Raw genomic sequence first — 24,899 nt, forward strand, 5'->3', positions numbered from 1 at the left:
AAAAAACCCCAACAACAACGCATTGCTCAGTTTCTTGTCGATCATATCTTAAAATGTATGCGTACCCTTTAAACACACTGTATGTATACTTTTTGGTGAGCTCGATTAATACATATGTAAACTGCCAAAATGAAAGTATTTTTAGTCAGTGCCAGGAGGAAGGAAACAAACATATGGTCTGTTTCGGCTTGAATCGTTGAAACATATTCGACTGAACTAACTATCCTATTTAACGTCAAGATGAAAAATCCTGTCAAAAACCAACGACAAAATCATTAAGTCTTCAAATAAAAGCATTCTGTGAAATTTTCTGACAGCTTTGTGACAGACAATAGCTCTTCAAAATCTCTCCACTTCAGCAAATTAACAGAGAAATTTGTTCTGACATTTTGTCCTGTCAGTTTTCGAGACAATGGACAGGAAAGCAGTCGACACAATAATGATGTGGATTGCTCTTTAAAAATGGACGTGAAAAATGAAACTTAATTATCACAGCCATTAGTTTACAACTGATGATTACTGTCTATATAAGATGATGGACAATTCAGAGTTATATATAATTTTATGCGATTATAACCGGAAATCTGAGAAGTGTCACGTTGGACAAATAGACCGGAAGTAGTAATCATTAAAATCCATTAGTTTTACTAATATATTGTTTCGCATTCGGAAAGATATACATAATCGTCGAATGAGTATGAATACTTAACAATTAATACAAAAGTATTGTCTGTATCGACAGAAGTCGCTTAGTCACGTTGTATTACTTAAGTAAAAAAAGTCAAGTACACGTAGGAGAAACAGGCGAAATCGAACACTGCGCACGAACACAATATTTTGACATTTAAATATCGCGCTTTATTTGAAAATGATTTAGCTTTCGCATTTTTGAGATCATCAAGGTGCAACAATTTACAAAGCGGTGTTTTCTTAACCTCCTGCGAACCTATGACATGAGACGGATTTGTTCAAAGTCTGGTCATGTATTTGATGCACATTAATTGCCTTCTTACCAAAAAGTCTTTGATACTTTTCTGTTTTTTGTAATAACAATTACCCTGCATTTTAAATTATAAGTGTCTTATATGTGGTCACCATATAGGATCTTGCCCATTGCAGGTATTTCTTGACTTTTACAACATAGGGTCTAAATTGGCAAATGAGGATATTTGTGCGTTTATCTTTTCTTTGTAGTCGGCATTCGGAGGATGGGGTGGTCTATTCTTTCTACATTTTTAGGGTCAAAAACCGGAAAACGACAATAAAATCATCTCTCAGAAAAACTAAAGACAGAACTACACGAACCTCAACCAAACCGGGGTGATCTCTGATGCCCTCGAACGATACGAAGACAAAAATAAGACTTGGAGAAACGTCAGTAGATAAATGAAAAAAAAAAAATACACAAAGAACTAGAATTATCGAATTCTATAGTAAACTATATACGGCAAACAAATTATCTCTCAGAAGACGGAATAACACGAACCCCGGGAAATCTCTTATGCCTCGGAACGGTAAGAAGACACAAATGAGACATAGAGAAACCGTCAGTAGATAACTGAAAAAAATACACAAAGAAAAGGAATAAAAAGTCGAGGTCTAGTATAGACTTGCCACTTCGTTTTTGTAAACTGTCGTTATAAAGACGCGATAACCCTTATCACAAAATAACTCAAAGACTTATAGAACTAAAAGATGTACTTTGAATTATCCAACGAACGGAATCTTTTTTTTCAAAGAGGTCAACATTTGCTGCAGCAAGCAGACATTATTTTTAAGGCGTTCAACATAATATGAAAAAAGCCTACATACAACAGATGAAACAAAATCTGAATCCTCAGGAGTTGTCGTGCAAAATTATATTCTTTAATAAATATATGAAAATCAATCAGTCTTTTTAATTATTTTTAACGACATCAGGTGTCTAAATACAAGAAATCTATTAACTTCTAGGAACGAAATCCACGGGAATGCATAATATACGGAGTCAATTTAGAGACGCCTCCAGAAATCCGGTATTTTATTACAAAAGGCTATTTCTGAAATATAATCAAAGATTAAGAGTTTACAACCTAGAAGAAATAATGACTTGTTTTTGGTATTAATTTGTAAGTAATTGCTTGTCTGGAAATAAAAGTTCAATTTAAGTTATGATTTTAATGTCTGTGAAGGAGACCATACACCGATTTTAAAAATGCCGTTGAAATGATATAGAAAATAATAAGACGAAGTACCAAACCGAGATCTCAGAGGTGAGATGTAAGAAGGAAGAAACTGTTAGCTTTTTTTTATATCTTCGGCTGCCGTGTGATTAAAAGGAACATGCAATTTACCATTAATTTTCTCGCACCATAAATGTAATATGCTCACACAAAGCACAAGCTTCTAGAAAAGTATGAAGCCAACATGCATGCAAAATTTGTCAAGTACATGTATCAACTTTGCTCAATCGTTAATAAAATAACTAAAAGAGTCTACTGATGTTAGAGACGGAGAGAACAAGCTCCGAGTGCTGGAATTTCTCGCTGCGTTGAAGACCCATTGGTAGCCTTCGGCTGTTGTTTGCTCTTTGGTCTGGTTGTTGTCTCTTTGACATAATAATCCCCTATTTCCATTCTCAATTTGGACTATACTTAAATATTTGAACCAGTTTTGTGATGCATGGTGGGCATTAATAAGAAAAATACTCTTAATCCAGATGGTAAAAAAACCAAATCAAGTCTTTATAATTATTATAATGATAATACCTAATATTAAGCTATACCATAAAATGTCTGTAAATTTTCAATAACGGATACGACTAATTCTCCGAACACTGATCGACGACAGCAATAGCTAGCATTTCATTTAAGGAGAATATCAAAGAATCAATTTACTATAAACCATATAATTAGCCTTCCAATCAGAATGCGATTATGTTTTTTAAAATTATAGATAAGAAAACATAATAATTGAGAAATTACGGAAAAACATTTCCGGAAAATTGGGTATAAGTATTACTCGGAGAAAGGCTGCACGTTTAACTGATCAAAATATAATCCAAGGGGCGGTATGGATCTACAAATTAAGAGTTTTATTTCTTGACATATCAAATCATGAGTAGAAAATAATTCGTCTTTTGTCTTGTCGTTATTTCAAAACTACTATTATTATCCTATGGTGTCATTGTCTTTTGTCTTGCAGTTAATTCAAAACCACTATTATAAACTTTCAGAGACTCTTCCTTTCGCGATCTCTTTTATAAAGATAGAGCACTGAAAACGGTTCTAATGAATACACGAGGCGGGAAATAGACCAAATGTCCTGTTTGCGGAATGCGTGTCTAAAGATTGCACACGGTAATTTGTTTCTTCGACCGTCTTTACACTAAATTCGTTGGATGTTTGTTGATTGATATACATGAAATAAATATCAAAAGAAGATGTGGTATGCCAATGAAACAACTCTACACAAGATATCAAGTGACACAGAGATTAAAAATGGGTCATTATACGACCTTCAACAATGAGCAAAGCCCATACTGCATACGTCCGGGAGAACTCGATATTTTTATTGTTGTTATCGGTTTTGAACTAGTCTAAGATTTCACTCACTGTGATAACTCTTACAGATCATTGTTTTGTGTTTTTCACTTTATGTTACTAGTATATAATTGATTTTGTGTTTTGTGCCAATCTGATGAGTCAAGTCATTTGAAATTAGCTTTAGAGCCTGTAATTCAGTGATTGTCGTTAGTTTAGGTGTTACATATTTGTTTTTCGTTTATTTTTCTTTACAAAAATAAGGCTGTTAGTTTTTTCGTTTGAATTGTTATACATTGTCATTTCGAGGCCTTTTATAGCTGACTATGCGGTATGGGCTTTGCTCATTGTTGAAGGTCGTACGGTGACCTATACTGAGTTGTAAATTTCTGTGTCATTGTGTCTCTTGTGGACAGTTGTCTCATTGGCAATCATACCACATCTTCTTTTTTATATTAGAATTAAGTCTTTATAAAATGTGGCGGTGTTACACAATTGGTTATGAGGACATGTTTTTAATTTTGAGTTTAAACGATATTTTCGTTTCATTTATAAAATGAATATCTAAATAAAATATATTATGAAACCTGTCAGATTTGAACCGGTATTTACAATACCTGTTCCCCCCCCCCAATTCTATTCAATCGAGGTTGGGAAGAGTACATGCATACTTCAGCCTTTAAATGTATATATAAATTCGAAGAAAGATAACATCTTTCGATCTTGTATAGTGCAAAAATGCACATATAGAAAATTACCGTACAAAAGACCTGTTGAAATTCAGTTAAATCTTTTTTTCCAACAAATCCAGATTTTTATCAATCCAGTGTAGCGCCAGACAACCACGATTAATGTTGATTTTAACCTATCAATCAATATTTTGCCAATACACAAAGTAATAAAGAAAAACATTGTATTAATGTAGGCTACTGGTGACATTTATTAAAATTCGTACAAATCGTCTAAAAATAGCGTAAAAATATTTTTTGAGTATTCTGAAATGAGTGGAATAAATCTCAACAAGTCAAAATGATGATATGAATGAATTTAATATTTGAATAATTGAAGAGCGATAAGTCTGAGGACACGAATGCCCTTCACATGTTTCCAAGTTAAAATTTCTGGAACGGTATATATCAACCTGTACACATTCAATCTGTGTCTGCCTGTTTTGGTTCTAAGCTTCTGACTGAGTTTCATAGAATTTTGATTAGAAAAATTAACGCCAGGGAGCGGAATCGTAAATGGGACGAACAAAATGACAGAAGGATGAACGAAACGACAGAAGGGTAGACAGTCTTGGTAACACTTAATGTCCCCGTTGCAAACGTCAGCGCACAAACATTAAACAAATAATAATCTCAAAAGCACGGGACAGTCACACGAAAGATTTACTTATAGTCATGTCATGGAAAATACACTGTATTACTAGTATTTTAGGTCCTTGGTAATTCAAATGACCCTTTTTGTGTATAAAAAGTTCTAAACGAAAAAACGAAACAACAACGCTAATAAAAATAAACAATTTCACTGTAATTCATTTACAAAACGGCATTATCCTCTATAAGTAATAATCAGTCAAATATGGAAATTTTTACTTTACAGATTTCTTCAGCCAGTTGGCGTTATACTTTTATTCTGTTTGACCTCTAAATATTTCACTTTCGAAGATACCGATCAGCTAAATGATTTAAATAATAGAGCATATCTAAATTGAGATTTGATTACGAAGTTCGAGGTGACATGCCAAATTCCTTTTTTGCATGTAAAAATGTATAATGTATCAATGAACATTGTATGAGACTGGTACCTATTCTGTGACATTCCTGCTACCACCCAAGTACTGGGGCGATTGCAGACTAAATGATTATTAATCCGAGACATCTTACTTTCAAGGAAACCCATTAACCTCCGGAAAATAGGACCGTCTCTGTTCAGTATTTAGAATCCAAGGACTGGAATGCGATTTATTTGATTTTTTAACTAATGCTTGCAGAACCAAGGCTTAACTGCATATATAGTTAATTTACGAATGACAGAGAGGGCTTTGTTGTTTCGTCGTTAAAAAACATTATAAATAAATCTGAATACAGTCTTCAAATACAAACTGCATAAGTTTAGATAAAAAGTGCATAAACTTAACAGAAACTTATCCCAAAGAGATTCATTCGAGACCAGTTCTTCTCTGGGAAAACACAACAACCATTTAGAGGAAACTACACAAAATGCTGAATGTACTAGTTACAATTTAAGGGCTGAGCTCCCGAGTCTTTCATAGCAAAACAACAAAACACTTAGCATGTATAGCAAAAGATTTTTTAATATAATGTTAAATCCGCGAGACCCCCCCCCCTAAACTGAATATCACATGGGTGTTCAATAACATATTTGGTAAAAACAAATAATGTCGAATGCCCCTCACACTGAGAGATTTATGGCTGCACGTTTGGAATAAAAACTTGCATGTTTAAGAAGTTGGGTTTTACTTTAATTTAGTATTAAAACAAAAGACCACCCAAACCTTTTAAAAAGTCCTAAAAAACATTAATCTTTGTAAACAAGAAATAAGATTAACAGATAGCAGTACAATAATCTCAAGTTGTTTGGTTTAAGCTTCAAAATTGTTTGGTTTAAAGTGCACCAGGTTACACTGTAATATTGACAGCTTTCAAAACATGACAACATTTTACAAGTACAAGTCAAGTACTATTTTGTCATTTGGTATACATGATACAATGCGATATTTGTTTATATAGCTTGTCATGATTTTCGAGATTTGAACCCGTCGAGATTCTATATCTAGAGCTGGCGGAAGCCTCTTTTCCACGCAGGAAATTAAGCAGTTGAAATACCACAATAAGCGACCTTTTCAACTTAGACAGTTAGAAAAGTAAACAAACGCATGTCAAAACGCACAGCGTGCAGTAATCTCCTAAAATTAAGACAAAGTACAACATGGTTTATTTTAAAGTTTGTATTTATATTTACAGAAAAGACCAGATAAACCGGAGTACAAGTACTGAAAAAAATACAGCCACACAACTTAACGCCTTTGATACGCTTTCTTTTTAATTTTACAAAGACAAAGAAACCCAACAAAAACCAAAACTAAAAGGAGGAATATGTTTTTTTTTTCAGTTAATCCTTTGTTTTTTATTTTTATTTTTGGAGAAAATGAAAGTAACAATTTAAAATAATAATGAGTACATTTAATGGTATATGCATAGCAATTGCCAAATCATTGTCATGTGTGCAATGTACATCATACCCTTCTATAAGTACTGCAGATGCAATAGGCACCATAGTCCAAATTCGTTTGTTCTGAATGCGAAAATTGTATTGCAATGGAAATCGGATTGACAGACTTGAGGGGAAGGACAGGGGGTATCCTTCTCCCTTCTCCTTTCTCCTACCCCTCTTCTCCTTTTTTTTTTTTTTTAATTTACCGGAAAAAAGAGATATTTTATTTTTTCATATTTTATTTTTTTCTCCAACCTTTTCTCCTTTCTCCCAGCCTTCTTCTCCTTTCTCCCACCCCTTTCTCCTTTCTCCTACCCCTGTCTCCCTTACCCCTGTCCTCCCCCTCAGACCTAAATAGGTTGCATATGGAAGCAAAAACAAAGTTTAGAATGACATCGAGGATACACATATTATTTATTTTTTAAACTGTTCTAGAGTCTATCTATATGTTCATAAGACCAGAAAATGTCGAATGTCACCGAACATTATTTATGTAAGGGAACGACCATTTAACTTTCAGGGGAAGGGGGTGGTATACGTTTTTTCTTTTTAGATACCCAATTTGACGAAAAAAAATATTCTTGTCAAGCAGATGCAAAAAAGATAAATGATAGCTTTAGCGACAAAAATGACAAATGTCACGTGATACCACCTTTTGAGCCTCCACGTTGAAACAATAATAATCTGAACTCTTATTGAAATGCTAGGAATAAAAAAAATACATGTGTGTGGTTTTGTTGACAACTTAAAGCTGGAGATTTTAACTGAAAAGAACATGTATAAAACTACTCAATTCAAAGTCACAACAATGTTAACGGGTCCAAAATATCTTCGATTTTATAAAAAATCGTTTTCACTGGTACAAAATCAGATTACCGCCAGACGTAGCGGCTATTTTGTATTGTATTATTCGCGTGTCAAAATAGATTTTTTGTTTTTCAAAAATTAAATCTCTGACATAATCCATTTCATATTGAAGAAAAATGACATCGTTTCAAGGGGTTAAAAGGTTCGAGGTATCATAATTTCGCATGTGTATAGGTAATTATCTATAGATAATTCCAATTATGGTTTAATACGTTTGTAAAAAAAACTCATTAAACTTTTAACTTTCTAAATTGTCATTCATGAATGAAAACAAAGAATGGACAGTTATTTGACACTTTAAAATAAAATCGAATTTTACGGAAATAGAAATTTAACACAGCAGTGGAATATCCATCATGGATGCCAGATTAATTTACTACAATGGAAAAAACTAATTTGTGGTTTATTGACTTATTGATGAATTAAAGATGTGATAAAAAAAATAACGGTTTGAACAGTGTTCCAGCTGTTTTACTTTGTTGAAATATTTTCCCTGTATTTATAAAATATTAAAATAATTTGAGAACACAGATGACTCGGATTCCCCCACTTCCACAATCTATAATTTCATTAAATCTCTGGTCATAATAATGATATTAAAGGGACATAACTCATTTGTGTGTTCTTTTATAATTTATGTCAAGTTTCTCTTATTCCCCCTTTTTTCAATATACCTTTTATCAAAGTTTTCCATTATTCTCTTTTCTTTATATTTTCTCCAATATTTCTATTCTACATTTGGTTGCTCATTTGACTCTATTAAACCCCATGGAGAAGATCAAGACGAATATTTTTTTTGGGACAAGATAAAATAGGAAATTTGTGCATAATTTCCCCTCATTGATCTGTATGTTCATTCATCTTAAGGATGTACTTAGGTGAGGTTTTGGAATTTGTGTCAAATGTTTGGACTCCTTGGTGTTTTTCCATGCAACGCAATGTAAAATATTTTGCCCCATAACACCCATTTATTTTTTCATATAAGATTAAATACCTCATGAAAGGTCATTTACCAAAATTTTAGAAGATTCTTTAATTTCTTTCTTTTGTTTTGAGATACAATAATACCAATACAAATATAAGGTAAAAGTCCAAGTCAGTCTTTTCCCGCCATATCTTAAATCTCAAATATCTCGAAAAGGAGGTCCATGATCTAACAATATTTTTAGCTTATTTTTATCCTTAAATGATGCTCTACCAGCTTATAGTATAAAATTTAACTTCTTAATTTATTAATTTTCACCTAACCTCACCTAAGAACATCATTAAGACTGAATGTGAAAATGTTAAAAACAATTGGCTCACAGTACTTTGTTATATAAACGAGAAATGACAAATTTATAAACAATATTGAAGAAAAAATAAATATCTTTCTCTCGGTAAAACTACACTGTGCTGGAGGTCCATATATATTCTGACTTAATCGGAAGTCTGTAAAACCTTTCTTTCAAAATATTTACAATATCTCTTAAAAAACGATCCTTAAAATTATACATTAATTCAATATAACTGTAACATTGTGTCGTTTTCAATGACTCTCAGACCCACCTGTACTTCCCATAAAAGATATAAATTATGTGTATTTGGCAGCAAAATGATGGAAGTTTTGTTTTTCACAAGGGTCCACTCGACTTGGAGTGTTATTTCAAGTAGAATTTCATACAATGATAACAACCTGTTAAGATCTTGGAAGTTATGACATTTTTATAATATACTTATAATACAGTTGTTTTAATGTTCATTCCAGACAGCAAGCGTTTTATGATGAGAGAAGGGGATCTACAGTATCATGTTTAGTGAGATGGTTTTAACGTCAAACCAAAAATATTTTTTTTATCATTTGTAATATAACATCTTTTTGATATGGCATATGAAAACAAGTGAACCCCCAAAAAATGAAAAAAAATACAATAATCCACGCATAAATGCTAGAACTATAAAAGCGGATACAGATCAGAAATTTTGTTTTTGAAAATATTCCAGGGCACCCCTCACTATTGAAATGGTATATTAATGTATAGTAAGTGTTATCTGAAGAAGTGAAAAAAGCGATGGTTTAAAATAGTCTATGCGAGTCTATTTTGAATATAAGAACACAATAATGCCGAAAAGACATCTAGATTCCAGCAAACTGTCTTCAGTTTTTTAGACGGTTGTCTGCTCCATTACTTTTGAAAGCTCTATATTCGGTTTATATATGCATGCATAATTGTACACTAGACTTAAAGTAAGCAACAATCAATTGAAAAGCAAACTTTAAATCTACATTCTGGATATGAATACTAAGTATATATATAGATATAAGACTTGTATTCAGTCCCAATTCCATGCTGGATTAAAATACTGGGACAACTCAGTAGTGGAATAGTCTAAACTGCTGCACAAACCAGACTTTTTAATATTATATATAGCTCAAAGCACACATGTTTGTGATAAATATTTCATTGTATCTGTATACTAGTATTGTTATACCGGTATTGTTTATTAATAAGATTGTACCATGAACAAATACTGGGTATAAATGTACATTTGAAATATTATATACAAAATCACACATCTCCACTCTAAAAAGTTCGAATGTACAGTCTGATTTATGCTTTGAAACTTTTTTGTCACACTGTTAACCTGAAGGTGTCGCACTTTATTTTGTAAAGAAAGAAAACATGTAAATCATACTTACTGATATTTTGAACTTTAGTCTGTCCTCTGATCTCTTGATATAACGTTACATTCTGTAAAATGTAAACAAACACAAATTAATAAACATCCTAAAAAAACGGTTTGATCAAAACCACAAATACATAATATTACGATTCTCACGCAATGGCATAAATCAAATGGTCTAACCTAAAATATAGTTTACATGAAACATTTAAAAAAAAATGTCACAAATACCAACATTCGTTTTAAATTTTAATGGCAGAGAGTTCAGTTTATTTAATAACAAATAGGGTTTATTATATTCAACTTGGTTTGTTTTGCACTTTGAAAAGATAAAACTTTGCCAAGATGTCAACTTAAAGTGTCACATTTTAACAATTTAACAAAAGGATTTTAAATAATTGGTAACCTTGTCTGAACTTAGGGCGTAAAGAAAAATACGACGTTGAAAAAAAATCATGGTTTTTAACAAAATAACATGCACTTTATTATATTTATGCATCATGCTTTGTAGGTTCATAGATTAAATAATTTACAAATCGTAAATCATTTGAAATAACTTATGTTAGGCCTAACAAAGTTTAAAATCAGAATTTAGTTTTTTTCCACGAGGAAAAATTTCACCATTTAAAGCGTTGAAAATAAATATAGTCGGAAATTTATTTAGATCGTTTGATTACAATTATTTCCATTGTCGTCAACACTGAAAGAGTTAAAAGCTGTTACTGCAAGCTCGATTTCACTTTACTCAAAAGCCCAGCTGCACAGAACTTGAATTCATGTCAATCAAAAAATCGTCCGTCCAGAGTTTGATTTCATGCGACTCAAAATACCCCAAAATACCATCTGTCCAGAGCTATATATTTTATGTCACTTCTAAAAAAATACCCACAGTCTGATTTCAGTCAGGTGATTCAAAAATAGATATTCATAGTGACGTATTTGACGAACTCAAAAGACCATACATCTTCTCCCAGCCTGATCCCACGAGACCGTCTTGAAAGACCATCGTCATATAGAGGCTGATGTCACATGACCCAACAGACCAGCTTAAAACCAAGAGGTTGATTTCACGGACTTAAAAGATCCACTTCTCAGTGCGTCATTGAACGGTTTCAAAAGACCATTTTCCAAAAACCTGATTACAAAGAGTGTCTTCTCAATTCTGAAATCACGTGACTTAAAATATCTTCTGCTAAGTACTCAAATTCATGTGACTCAAAAGTTTTATCAGACCAAAGTCTGATTTCATGGGACTCAAAAACACCATTTACTCAGGGCTTGATTTTTCAGACATGTGCAAAAAGCCATCTTTTTAAAACCTCAATTAGCATTATTCAAAATACCATCTTTTTCACAAGAAACAAAATATCACTCCTCATCACATTTGAAGTGGGCATCCGCACTATAGTTTGAGTTGAAATTCCTGCAATCAATATCATAAAGGGTACAACTGGTATAAAAACGAAGAAAAAGAAACGATCGTAATAACTTAACACTTACAAAAACGTATATATAACATATGGTTGTTAAATACTTTTAAAACCAATAAATATTTTGACTGGCCTTCCAACACAAATTGAATATGTTTTTAAGAGGCGATTGACATATGCACTAGACCCTGAATACACAAAGATAATAGACCTTAACAAACAGTGGAAATTCAGTTGACATGTTAAACAACGATTACTTCTTTTGACATTACTATACACCATGTTGCACATCAGTGCCACAGATATCTTTAGTGATGAAGTTTCAATTAGGTTTTTTTTAAAAATTCAAATCTTTATTGTTTGATATTACCATACACAATGTTGCGCATCTGTGGCGCACATCTTTTTAATATAGTGATGCAGTTTTAATAAAAAAAAAATAAAAAAAAATTATATCTTTATTGTCATCTAAGATCAATAATTTGTTTCAATAATAAAAATTGAAATCAATTTTAATGCATACATTTTAGAAATATAATAAGAATCAATAAATACTGTACAATCATCCCCCTTAGACAGTTCTAGTACATTTACTTCAAACCATTTTTGTCAAATGAACCTGATGATTTAGCATATAAAGATCGTGCTTTCTGCATTGTGGGACTGATATGTGTAATTCTGGTTACACAATAACTCAAATGTATCTTCCCATGTACACTTTATATTAAAAAAGTAAGTCTTTGACAAATAGTGATGTAGTTTAATAAGACAAATTGTTTGTTTATATTTTTCTTTTTATATTGTAATTGGACGATAAACTAAAACGTGTTTTTCATCGTCTAATGCATTACAGCTGTTGTGTAGTCTTTGTGATTCAATCACACAAGTCGATATCATAAGCTGATATTCAAAGCTCCTGCCAATAGATAAGAGCAAACACAGTTGAGGTCAGTTCTAACATCACTGAAAGTTTGACAGGAGCTGTCGGGAGAGCTGTCGGGAGAGCTGTTCGGTGAGCTGTTACAGAACAAACCCTAGAACATATGTATTGATACCTTTAGAACAGTTAATGAACGAAGACATCCTACCAAAAAAATTTATAGAATTACTGAAGAGACTTTAGAATTGACATCAAATGGCAAAATTGAACAACAAACATTTTTTTTTATCTCGCGCAAATCATTTTTCTCCTCCTCTCAAACTCAAACAAAGCACAATGCGTCCAGTCTGTTGGTACCAAGACTAAATATTTTGCCGCGTTTTGTCTCCTTGTAATCGGAAATGCTATCTTTTTTCGTTTCTTCAGTTCATACATTATTTTGTATGTATAGGTCAATCACCTGTTTAACTTTTTTATGTTTTGTAATTGCTATTCATTGGTAACGCCCATAGTGGATTGTGTTGATTTCTTGCACATCTATTCCATATTTTCCTTGTACCTTTTTGATATACCTATAAGGGGAAATACAATTATCTCCGGCCTTCTTAACGAAAACAATCTTCGTGTCACTATTTAGCAACATGATGTTTATTAATATTTTTATATATCACCTGCATTACTGTTAAAACACTACCCGTCAATTCCATGTAAAAGTTTGTACAAAGATTAAATATATCATTGTTCGAATTGACATTTTTCCCCCATTTAATTCAACAAATACTTCGTAAAATACATTTGATCGCTACTCAAGATTTCCGATAAAACATTAGTTCATTGAGCGTTGGAATTTAAATTTCAGATACTGTCAAGCGGTGATCTCGATAAGGCCTATAGATCAATGCAAACTCGAAGTTTTTTAAATTTACGACATTGGAACAAAAACAAAATTTGACAAAAAAACATTTCATTTCAAAATTAAATGCTTTCCGATCTGAATTAAGTTGTCAAATATTAGAAATTCAAAATTTGAAAAGAGAATAATATAAAAAGATTTTGTTGTTTACCTTACATGATAAGGTCATAAGTTTGAACAAGAGGCATATTAATTATATAAAAAATGCTGTTTCATAAAAAAAACTGAAGACTGACTCATTTAATTTATTCAACAAATATATGAACAACATGCAATGTTGGACTTTTCTTATTTACTGTTCAAAGAGAGAAGATGGTTACATTTTATTTGAAATTAAAGATATCATCTATATGTTCGTGAAAAAAATATCATTATAGCTAAGGACAAGGAAATCTTGCAATATTTTTCTTAATCTGTTATTTTATCTTATTTTTGTGTGTTTTTCTATGTATGTCTTTGAATATGTCTTTGTATGAGCAATTGAAAAATGATAATACAGGGTTGAATTGAATTGAAAAATTGTATCCATACGTAACTTGCACGTGCATGTCATATAGTGACTATCGAAGAGTATTCAGTATATAAGGTCGGGGTTGACTCCGTAATTTATACTCGTCAAAGTGACATCTACTTTGTCAATCTTTCACCCCTTGTGACAACCGTACAATGGAATCATCTGTTTTCCCGTGTAATGATGGGGTCGAGTTTCATTAGTATAAAAGGGATATAAGGATCAATTTTCTGCATAATTTATCAAATTCTTGTTATCCCACCTATTTAGCACCTGTATAATAGTATATTTCATAAAATTATATGAAGACAATTTGATCCCGAGCTGTTAGAGAAAAGTAATAAGAGAAAGATATTCAATGGGAGATAGAACCCCTGCTCACGTGTGATATTGTTGTCACTGATTGAGTGCAATATTAAATATAATATCATAATAATTATAGAATAGATTGGGTTCAAATATTATATCTTTTAAGTCTTGTAGAAACGTATCTAGACTCTAGATACAAGTTATCCATCTTTTTCAACATTAAGAAAACACCGGATTAAGAAAATACTAAACCGTTCATCTGAAGATTGTTGATGATGCCAATTTGCCCCGAAACAATATCAAATCTTGACAGAATTGACCTTACTTTTTGCTGTTACAAATATACATACTACGTTATCGCTTTCCGTGTCGCATGAAAACATAAAAATTTTACCAGGAATGATACAGTTCTCTCCTTCGATTCAACTTCTAGGAACAGAGGGTGAAATTAAAAATTTAGAGACATACCAAAATCCATACTATCTTTGTTATTAAGAGCATATAATCCCAATTTCTTTTCGGTAAATTAAGCCATAGTTAACACATCAAACACATTATATATACATGCAATGCTTGGTATATTAGTGAGATCCTTCAGTTTATATGTAACCATTGAACGTTTCCCTGTTTGATGTTTACATGGTCATTAGCAATATGCAATCAATGCCGAAGAAAATAAACATGCTGACAAAAACAGCACAAAAAAAGCTTTGAAAAGCACGGACGTTCGCAACATAAATAATCCCGATATGCAATACTAAAGCGGTACAGATGTGACTACAGGCAAACGGGTTGACAATACAAACATGCAACAGGGGAATCCAAAAGTAGATGGTTAAGCAATGGTCGAGGTTTTGAGTTTCTAAATGCATTTGTCCGATTAAAAAATAGGTCCCTCCACCATTTTTAAGTGGTCATCTCCAGTCTTACTTTGTTCTAAATCTCGAACCTACATTTTGTACCAATGAGGAAATATATAAACATTGGAATGCATCTCTCATCATAATGATGATAAAGAACTATGATTTAAGAAGTGCATCACATAGGGAACCCTATATATGGAAGTAATTAAACGTTTTTTTTTCTCACTTTCCATATGCACGACAATGGATTTAATATACAAACTTATAACAGGGCGTGTCCGCGTATTAATACATCTTGCACGATCAATCAGACAGTCGTTAATTGTCGTAAAAGGGAGAGAGAAGCAAATTTGATCATATAGCTATACTGTTGCTTCATCTTGATTTTGTAAGCAAAGGTCTGACCATATCCAGCATATATTCTTTTAACATGGACAGTCTAAACTCTTAAAGTATATAGTCCTTTGTCCCAGGTAAGCTACTTTGCAGAAACTCATTTTTCAGGTATGATTTCATTGATATATGAGTGAAATATTGGCCACTGGACGTGAGACAAACAACAATCATTGAAGTTATCTAAGACCGGAAGGAGTACTCAGGTGTAACAGCCGTTAAACAACCAATAATAACGAACATAGAAAATAAAATATATTTTGTAAAAAAAGTCTGCAAAGCCTTTCATTGTAAAGAACGAAAAACTGTTTGACAGCCGCCCGCCCACCGGACATTCCTAAATCAATAACCAATTTTTACTTCGAAAATTCGGTTAAAAATGAATGAATTATCAACGTGACAAGTCAAGGAATAACCAGAAAAGTTATGAAAGAATCGCTTTATAAATCGGAAATGAATCGCCTGTGAGAAAATAGATCTGTTTTTCAGACATTTAAAAAATGACCACTTTCACTTCATTGAAAACTTTAGAAAACCAAAGTTTATCAGATAAAAGAAAGATTTTTCCTTGGATAAGAGAACTGATAATCATCTTCGACCCTCGTAAATTATTTCGACAAAACGAAACGGAACTATTTTATATGTATTGATCGCGTGTCACCCATTCATCAGTCTACCAATTTAACCTTTATCAATATATACAAATTTTACGAAACGAAAGATTTAAAAAGAAAGGTCTGTGTTACTTTTTTATTTGAAATATTTCTCTTTTGTGTCAGAATTAATTTCATTCAGATTTTAAATCTTGATTAGTTGACATTTGAACAAAGTGATAGTGTTTCGTCGATTTTATTTCAAATTAAAAAAAATATTTGACTTGTAACATGGCTTATTTAACGTTTTGATTTTTTTCTAATGTTTCTTTTTTTTTCATATTATAAATGTCAAGATATATATTTAATTGAAAACGAGTGACATTTGTTACTGAAAAGTCAAAACTGACACATTAATCCGAAACTATATACAGGTACTATATAAGCCGATGTTTCACGAAACTTCACGAGAAGGGTCGATATTATGAAGTTAATAGGATAAAAACGCAACTCAAACTAGTCAATGAATTTGAAGACGAGAAACGTCCTACTGGAAAGATACACACATATACAATTATAAGTGAAAATAAGACCAATTATAAGTGTATACATATTTAATAAGTAAAATTAGGAGAAAGAAAATATGTCAAATCCCAAAGATAAAAAAATCATTAAATTATCAAATCCTATACCATTAAAACACGAATCTATAATATTTAATTGAACAACTGGACATATGAAGCTAAAATTAACATTTTTTTCTTCTTTTACATTTCTTGAATTATGATTCATGTTTGCTTCATGTTATAGTTTAAACATATTTATTTATAGTGGATTGGGAAACAAGTTTTGCAACTTATATTAAATCCCTTTCCACTTTGCGGGTGCGAGTGCTGCCTTGCTTCATGTTGCTTAACTTACAAACATTTGTAAGAAACAATAATTTGTTTAATAAATCAGAATTATGATTTTCGATTTGAATTAACCCTACAAGAAGTTTGGTATACTCTATAAATGAAAGGTTCAATCCCAAATTAATAAAATTAAAATGCACGATCTTACCATCTATATCTGCATGGGAGACAACTCTTGCAGCAATATAATATATTTGTTTACACACAATCATTTATATAATCAACAATCTACGTTTCCCGTATTATGTAATTTAAAAAAATGAATATAATGCAACTTCATAAATATCTTTAAATCTGATCAAATGATCAAAAATTGAATGCACGCAATATTTGACCACCCAAATACTAAAATGAATCAAAATACAATAAACCATGGTTATCAGGAAAACTATCGTAATATAAGAAACGTATTGCTTTATAGTATAGGCATCCGGAATTTATGGAGTTTAGGTAAAGGCTACTTTGAGTGGTAATGCATCCAAAATGGATATTGCAACCAATATTCAAGATTCAAGATTTTGTGTATAACCTCAGACACATACAAGTGTACAATTGCCCCTCTACATAAGTCCGATATATAAAACACGCCACTTTAATGCTGCACATTGCAGTAGTCTTTATTCTTTTTTTTAATCAGTTTCTCACTCCGTCATGTGAACATTGCATACATTGCACATGCTTGCAACTTCTGAACGGTTTATTATGATATATAGTTATATACCCTAAAAAATGTCACGGTGGGCCAGTGATCGCGGCGATCGGATCAAACTAAAGGCTAAACAAAGAATACAAGTAGAACTGTAGGATTACATGCCACTCTTATATGGCCACAATTTCATGCTCAGGGAAAACAAAACTACGCCCCCCTCCCCCCCCCCCCCCCCCACATCCACCTAAATTTGGCATTATAGTTATAAAGTAAAACCTGGGATTATAGGGTTCAAGATTATGTGATCAAAACTTTTTTCTCAATTACTTTAAACTAACATAGACTTTTTACGTGACGGAGGGTAGGACCAACAGACGGGTCGAAGTTCATACGTAAAGAACGTCAAAATAAAAGGTTTCTCTGCTGTAAGTATTTAGTAGCAGGAACAAGACTGTACGGATAAGTGGACGATTCTTCTTGCGTACTGTTTCCTTCTGAAAAAAATATCGACTCAGTGTGCCAATGTTTATAGTACAACCATAATTCCTATTACTATCACGTAAACACACCCCCCCCCCCCCCCCTCAATATGGATATTATTATTGCCATTCGCCTGCAAACAACAACCCATTCACCCCCCAAAAAACAAACACACGGGTGACAACTCTATTTTAACTAATTTCAAAAGCATATGTACAGTAGTTAAAAATTAACTTACCCATACGAAGACAATTTTGAAATTTAATTCCCTAAACAACTAAATCAGAATCCCAATTAATTTTTAAATAACTGGAAGTTCCATTTAGGAGGTACTTGTACTAAGCTGAGAGCTCATTATAGAAGTAGTTTGATAATAAAATAATACGAACTATAATTCATTTCATGTTTCATATTTCAACCCCCACACAAGATTTAAGCAATCGGTACTGCAAAGTGCAACTTATAAGTTTGTAAATTTACACTTTACTTAAGAGATTGTGCGTAAATCGACACTTTAGCATATAGATTGCATCAAAAATGTACAGCTATCGTAATGTTGGCTGTAATTTTACCTTGTGACACCTGTCAAACATACAAGGTAGAATTTTAAAGGTAAACAAAAGAAATTGTTTATTATAGTTTCAAGTATTAAAATACTGATAAAACTTTATAATTTGATTCTTAATTCTTGCTTTGTCATGTCGCTAAAATTTAATATAAATGCATTTTATTAATAAGAATCAGAAGGGAAATGTAGCAATCTTTGTAGTGCCCTTATACTTAAACCATTTCCTTAATCTCAAATTCATATATATTAATATGGCTTAAATCCTATCAAAATAAAAAAAGTAAATATATACTGTTAGATAAATTCATATATACTTCTTTCCCCTAACTTAAAGTCCCATGCTTACGTGAGAAACGACAGGGATGTCTGATTGACTAGGACCATTTAGGAAGTACACCATTAATTCAGGGTCCCATTGCTCAGTGGCGGATCCAGGGGGAGGGTTCCGGGGGTTGGAACCCCCTTTGTTTTGGACGATCAATGCATTTGAATGAGGACATATAGTTGGAACCCTCTTTTTGTCCTGGGTTGGGAACTCCCCCTTTTTAAAATGGCTGGATCCGCCCCTGTTGCTCTCTGTTAAATTCCTCAATTTCAAGCAGCCCAGCTCTTTTGTTTTAAGTTCAAATAAAGTAACAATCATTGCATGACAAAGCAACACTTTATGGTGTCTTGTACTGAAAAAAATCAACATACCTATAATGGCATATAAGAAAGTTTCACGGATTTTCGGATGTACCAAAAACAGGTACTTCCGATCTGACAAACAGGCAAAATGTACCCTCTTTTTAAAATTAAGTAAAATTTGATATTTAAAATAATTAGTCAAAATGTGTTCTACAATATTTACTAGCCATTTAGCGTTCATTTGATACCAAACTACCTAAATACTCTACATTCTGTAAGTTACAATCATGCGTAGGAACTATTTTGTTCTGCAACTAATATGTACTGCTTTCTAGTCGGTCTTGAATTAGTGGTGTTACAGTACACCTTAATATCAGGCTAGAGTAAACATAAATTCGACCGTCGAAATCCAAAAAGGAGTTCATATTTCGGACGAGACCTTTATGAGAAGGTAAACGCCTTGATGAACCAAGGAAAATGGTATCAAAAACCAACACAAGTCATACACAAATCCATGTACTAGTATACAATTTTAGTTACGACATAAAAAGTTCTAACAATTAAGGAGAAACAATTAATTAACATAGTTGGTTCACTGACCCACCCCCCTCTTTAACTGAATTTGGGAAAAATTGATAGACCAATATGGATATATGTAAGAATCAATGTCGGATAAAAAAAACTTGCAGCAGTTTAACATGTTTAACCCCACCCCAAACTATTTGATTTAAGTTTGTTATCCTACATTGATCTTTTGATGTTGTCCCTTAATTTTATCAGGTCATTTTCAGTATCTGAAACGGGTATACTCTTTAATTGAAGTCACATGTTCGTGAGATACAACACCACTATGATCGTCACTTACATTGATATATACTGCGTTTAAAACTACAATCGAAAGTTGATGATCTTATTTGATCAATATACAAAATATAACTAATCGTTTGTTCGGCCAACTTTTAAAATGTAAGACATATACATGTACAGATTTTTAATTGAGCGCAATACTAGTCCCTAAAACATAACACATTTGGTATCTACAAAAGAAAACAAATATTTGATGGTATATGAATGACACGTTTGTTAAATAAATATCGAACGGTTAGTTTTGCATAAACATTGTGGTTGCTTTTGTTTAGTAACGAAATACAATTCGAGTTATCTCTCTTTATTCTTTGAGTCAACCAAAGAATATTCCTTCGAATAAAATTAACTATCTTCGCTTAAAAGATGTAGTTACGCAACTGCTACCCTTATCTTGTTACTAACTATAAAACAGATATTAAAAATTGATGATTTATGATTGCATTATGTCACTCTTCACAATAGTGCAAATATTATCTTATTTTATACACTTATGTAAACATCATCACAGGTGTTATATTGAAAGACGCTCCACAAATAATGTCTAATTTGCAGTTTATTAAATTCATGAAGTTTGGTTCATTTGAGTTTAAAGAAAGTAACTATATATATACGAGTCTAAATTGAAAACTATATATATATATGTATAGGTTCATCACACGGTCCTAATTATATGAATTAATTTACGATTATCTGATTAACTGCCACTGATTACTTGATTATCATCATTTATGTAACATCAGAATAGAATGTTTGGTCAGACAAACATTGTTGTCTTTGTTTGTTTAGCGTTTAATCATTGGCAGGTTTCATTTTTTTTTTATAATTTTCCATTCATTATTGCATGAATGAATGAATGAATGAATACTTTATTGCAAAAAGCATATATATGCTATAGCAACGAAAAACATATTTACAACATGACAAATGATAAACAGCAGAGAACAATACATATAAATCTTTACAAGAAAGCAAATAACATTAAGTAACAATATGTGATCTGATTGACCACGCAGTTTTTATGTAGTTACACAATTTTTTAATATGTAAAACAGAATTTGATTTAAATAGATACTGTAATTTAGTAAGGTTTGGCCAAGAACAATAGAATTTTGGCAAATATATAGGCCTAATTGATCTATAGGCAGGGCATACTAGTAAAAAGTGGTATTCGTTTTCAACACACTGCATATTACATTTACATAAACGTAATTCTCTAGCCATGCCAGTATATCTTCCTGTTTCAATATTAAATCATTAAAACGAACACACACAATTCTTTTGCAAATCTTTTTAAAATCAAAGATCTCTGAAAAGGGTGCGTTAGACAGGAATAAGGAGTTAAAAGGGCAATAACTTTGTCCAAGGTCAAAAGCAGATGATTTCCAACTTCAAATTATCTGGAAATGTTTTATAATTTGAATAAAAATACACACGCATTCACTCATATGTATATCCAAGATATTATTTGCTTGTTCTAAATAAAAAACATGGTTAAATAAAGCATATAAACTAACCACAATAACAATATGCCAGGTACAAACGCAAATGATAAGTGTTCATATACACAGTCACATAACAGTAACAACATGTTTGGTTAACTGGCCTGTTTTTAATATAAAAAAGAAGATGCGTTATGATTTCCAATGAGACTACTCTCCACAAGAGACCAAATGACACAGAATTAACAGCTATATATGGATCATCGTACGGCCTTCAGCGATGAGCAAAGCCTATACCGCATAAATAAATGACAAGACAGTCAAACGACCATACGCTGGGGTTTTCAAAACTAATTTGCCAATATAATAAAGCGATGATCTGAAATCATATAATCATATTTCAATGGTATATTTAAACGCCTTATATGTCGATATAGCACCTGGGAAAATTAGACAGATATGTACAGTGGTACATGTTCATGTAATTTTGAACAATAATTATATCAACGGTAATCCCACATGTTTGTCTGTTGACAAGTATTATGTAGACATTAATGACTTGTAATTATTTTCCCGATCTATATTTCTGTCATGTTTATGACAAAACTAATTATCTCCCTTCCTGATTTTGATTTACGAGGTGCAAAATGACTGACGCGTAATACAGAAATCTTGACGACATGCATGTAGACGGATAAATAAGATTATACAAAATAGAGAAAAGACTGACAACATTTACTCTAAAATAAAATAGACAAACAGAATGTTTAGAATACGTACAACAGTATTGGACATTGGTATACCGTAAAAAGCATGTCGGTTTCTAATTTTAGTGTCCAGGGGTTTTGAAAAAGGTGCCCCATTGGAGTATTGTTTTAGTGGACGATTTTCGGCTAAAATGAGATATTTTTTCAATCAAAGAGGAGCGTACGCCCTGTAATCTTAACCACCCCCTGCATCTACTACTGGTGTCGTTGGCGTATACCTGATATCTCCATTATTCATGTCTAATAGGGTTTATATACAAGTTTTTGTTCGTGTTGTTTGGTTGCTGTCTCATCATTGACGTTAATCCGATACGGCTTCACATTTACAGCATTATGGTTATACGAAGCGTTATCTATTACACAAAAGACTCGTATACTCACACTTTAACAATAGTTACACAATATAAGTCTTATATTTCTGAGGTTTATAGTTTCGGATTTCACCAAATTAATCACCTGACAAAATACAGTTTAATGACCTGTAACCGGAATTTACACCCGAACTTGATTTGGACATACGAAGGCATTAATCAGACAAATTAGCGTTATCAGTAAAAATCCATGTTATTCAAAAAACAGATGCTATCAAAATCAGCAGGAATTAGCGGTTTTAAGTACCTCATCTAAACAGATGTCACAATATTTATATCTGGTTAATTGTACAAGACCTTCCGAATGTCAGGCGAGAATTTTCGACATGTTTTGTGACGCCATGTTATTAGATTCATCTAAAGACCACCCTTTGCAACATAACCAAGATGAACCCATGTTTAGATAGATATGTTTTGTCTTACATATGCTTTATATAACACCTGTATGAGTCTGTAAGATAAGTAAACTGAAGTGAACTTGTATACATTGTATACAATCAACTCTTTACACATAGTGCATCTTTCATTACGGATTTATCATTTAAGTCATCCCTTTTCATTTCAACTTTTACTTAAGGAATGTAAAATGTTATAATAAAAGATAACTTTAAAAATGTGTATACCCTAAACATGACGTGGCTTTACAATGCCGCACATTCACAACTTTGAATACTCTTGCTTTTAATTATGAATTTTATAATGATCGAGTATAAAGGTGTTTCTCCTGAAAACGACATTGAGGTTGGACAGTATGGTATATTTTGATTGAGAGGAAGTAGATATAAAATCCTTGCAAACAAAAATCGTGAGAGGTTTAGCTAGCTATAAAACCAGGTTTAATCCACCATTTTCTACATAAGAAAATGCCTGTACCAAGTCAAGAATGTGACAGTTGTTATCCATTCGTTTGATGTGTTTGAGCTTATGAATTTGCAATTTGATTTGGGACTTTCCTTTTTGCACTTTTCTCGGAGTTCAGTATTTTTCTTTTAATGAAAGTCTTATACTAGTATGTACAAAAATACGCTTGTTTTTCGAGTGTCCAGTACAGGTCTGGTTAAGGGGTCGAGGTAGTAAACAATATTTGACCGTTTACTCGCTTTCACTCGTTTGAGTTTAGTTAAAAGGAAGCGAGGAAAAGATGAACTATCTAATAAAAAATTAATTCATGGCGAAGATTTTTGGATATATCAGGGTGCTCCTACTTTTTCTACTATAAAAACAAGTTTATAATATAGTCAAGTGCTTTAAACACCAATAACCAATCGATCAATCGATTTAAGGAAGTGCCAATATAAGATGCAACTCCATTAAGTAGTTACGTTACCATAGGCGTATCAAGGGGAGGGGGCTATGGCCCGGGTCCCCCTTTCATGAAAAAATATGTTATATAGGGAAGCACTGAAGCATGACTGGAGCTCCCCCTTTTATGAAAAGTTTTTGATATGCCAATGGTTATCTAAGTTATACTTCTTTTTGGTACAAGATGCGAAACTTGTCCATATGAAAGCAGATCTTTGCATCTAGCTTTGCATGGACATAGTATGCATCATCACCCAATTTGTATACAGCAAGCAAAGTATTTACTCTACTATCCCCTTGCTAAGTGTGAGACATTATTAACATATTTATATATACTGGATGAGATAAGGGAAGATAATTCAGTGATAGATAGACACCGATAATAGAAAATTCTTTACAGAAAGCATGTTGATAGGAGCATTTGCATGAATATATCTGTGAAGGATATTCACATAAATTTATGATCAAAATGACATAAGATATTTTCTCATCATAGAGATCGCAATAGATATAATTAACACGTGTGAAGCAAGAAAAGTGGAAAAGAAGGTGTTGAAATACTATAAATTTTATATAAACCATGAGAATGAACGGGGCAACCAGACCACTTTAATTTCAGGCAATAGCCAGTTTTCAGTTTTTGGAATCAAATATCCCGGTTCAAAAACATTGAAAATAAATAAACTGACCGGCCTAGAAAATGTAACACCTCCTTACTATAAGCAACATAT

General features: G+C 32.3%; 1 protein-coding gene across 4 annotated transcripts in view; it reads right to left on the reverse strand.

Annotated features, from left to right (window-relative positions):
• The window catches only part of LOC134695104 (frizzled-5-like), a 62,816-nt gene that overhangs the window by 23,847 nt on the left and 14,070 nt on the right, over positions 1-24,899 (reverse strand). For 3 of the 4 annotated variants that reach the window (XM_063556292.1, XM_063556289.1, XM_063556291.1), the window contains exon 2: positions 10,309-10,360. The gene's annotated coding sequence lies outside the window, so the exon portion shown is untranslated. Of the gene's footprint in view, positions 1-10,308; positions 10,361-18,465; positions 18,485-24,899 lie in introns of those variants that run through there. The other variant, XM_063556293.1, reaches the window with a different exon arrangement.

The sequence above is a fragment of the Mytilus trossulus genome, chromosome 13, assembly GCF_036588685.1.
Source record: "Mytilus trossulus isolate FHL-02 chromosome 13, PNRI_Mtr1.1.1.hap1, whole genome shotgun sequence".
Classification (NCBI taxonomy): domain Eukaryota; kingdom Metazoa; phylum Mollusca; class Bivalvia; order Mytilida; family Mytilidae; genus Mytilus; species Mytilus trossulus.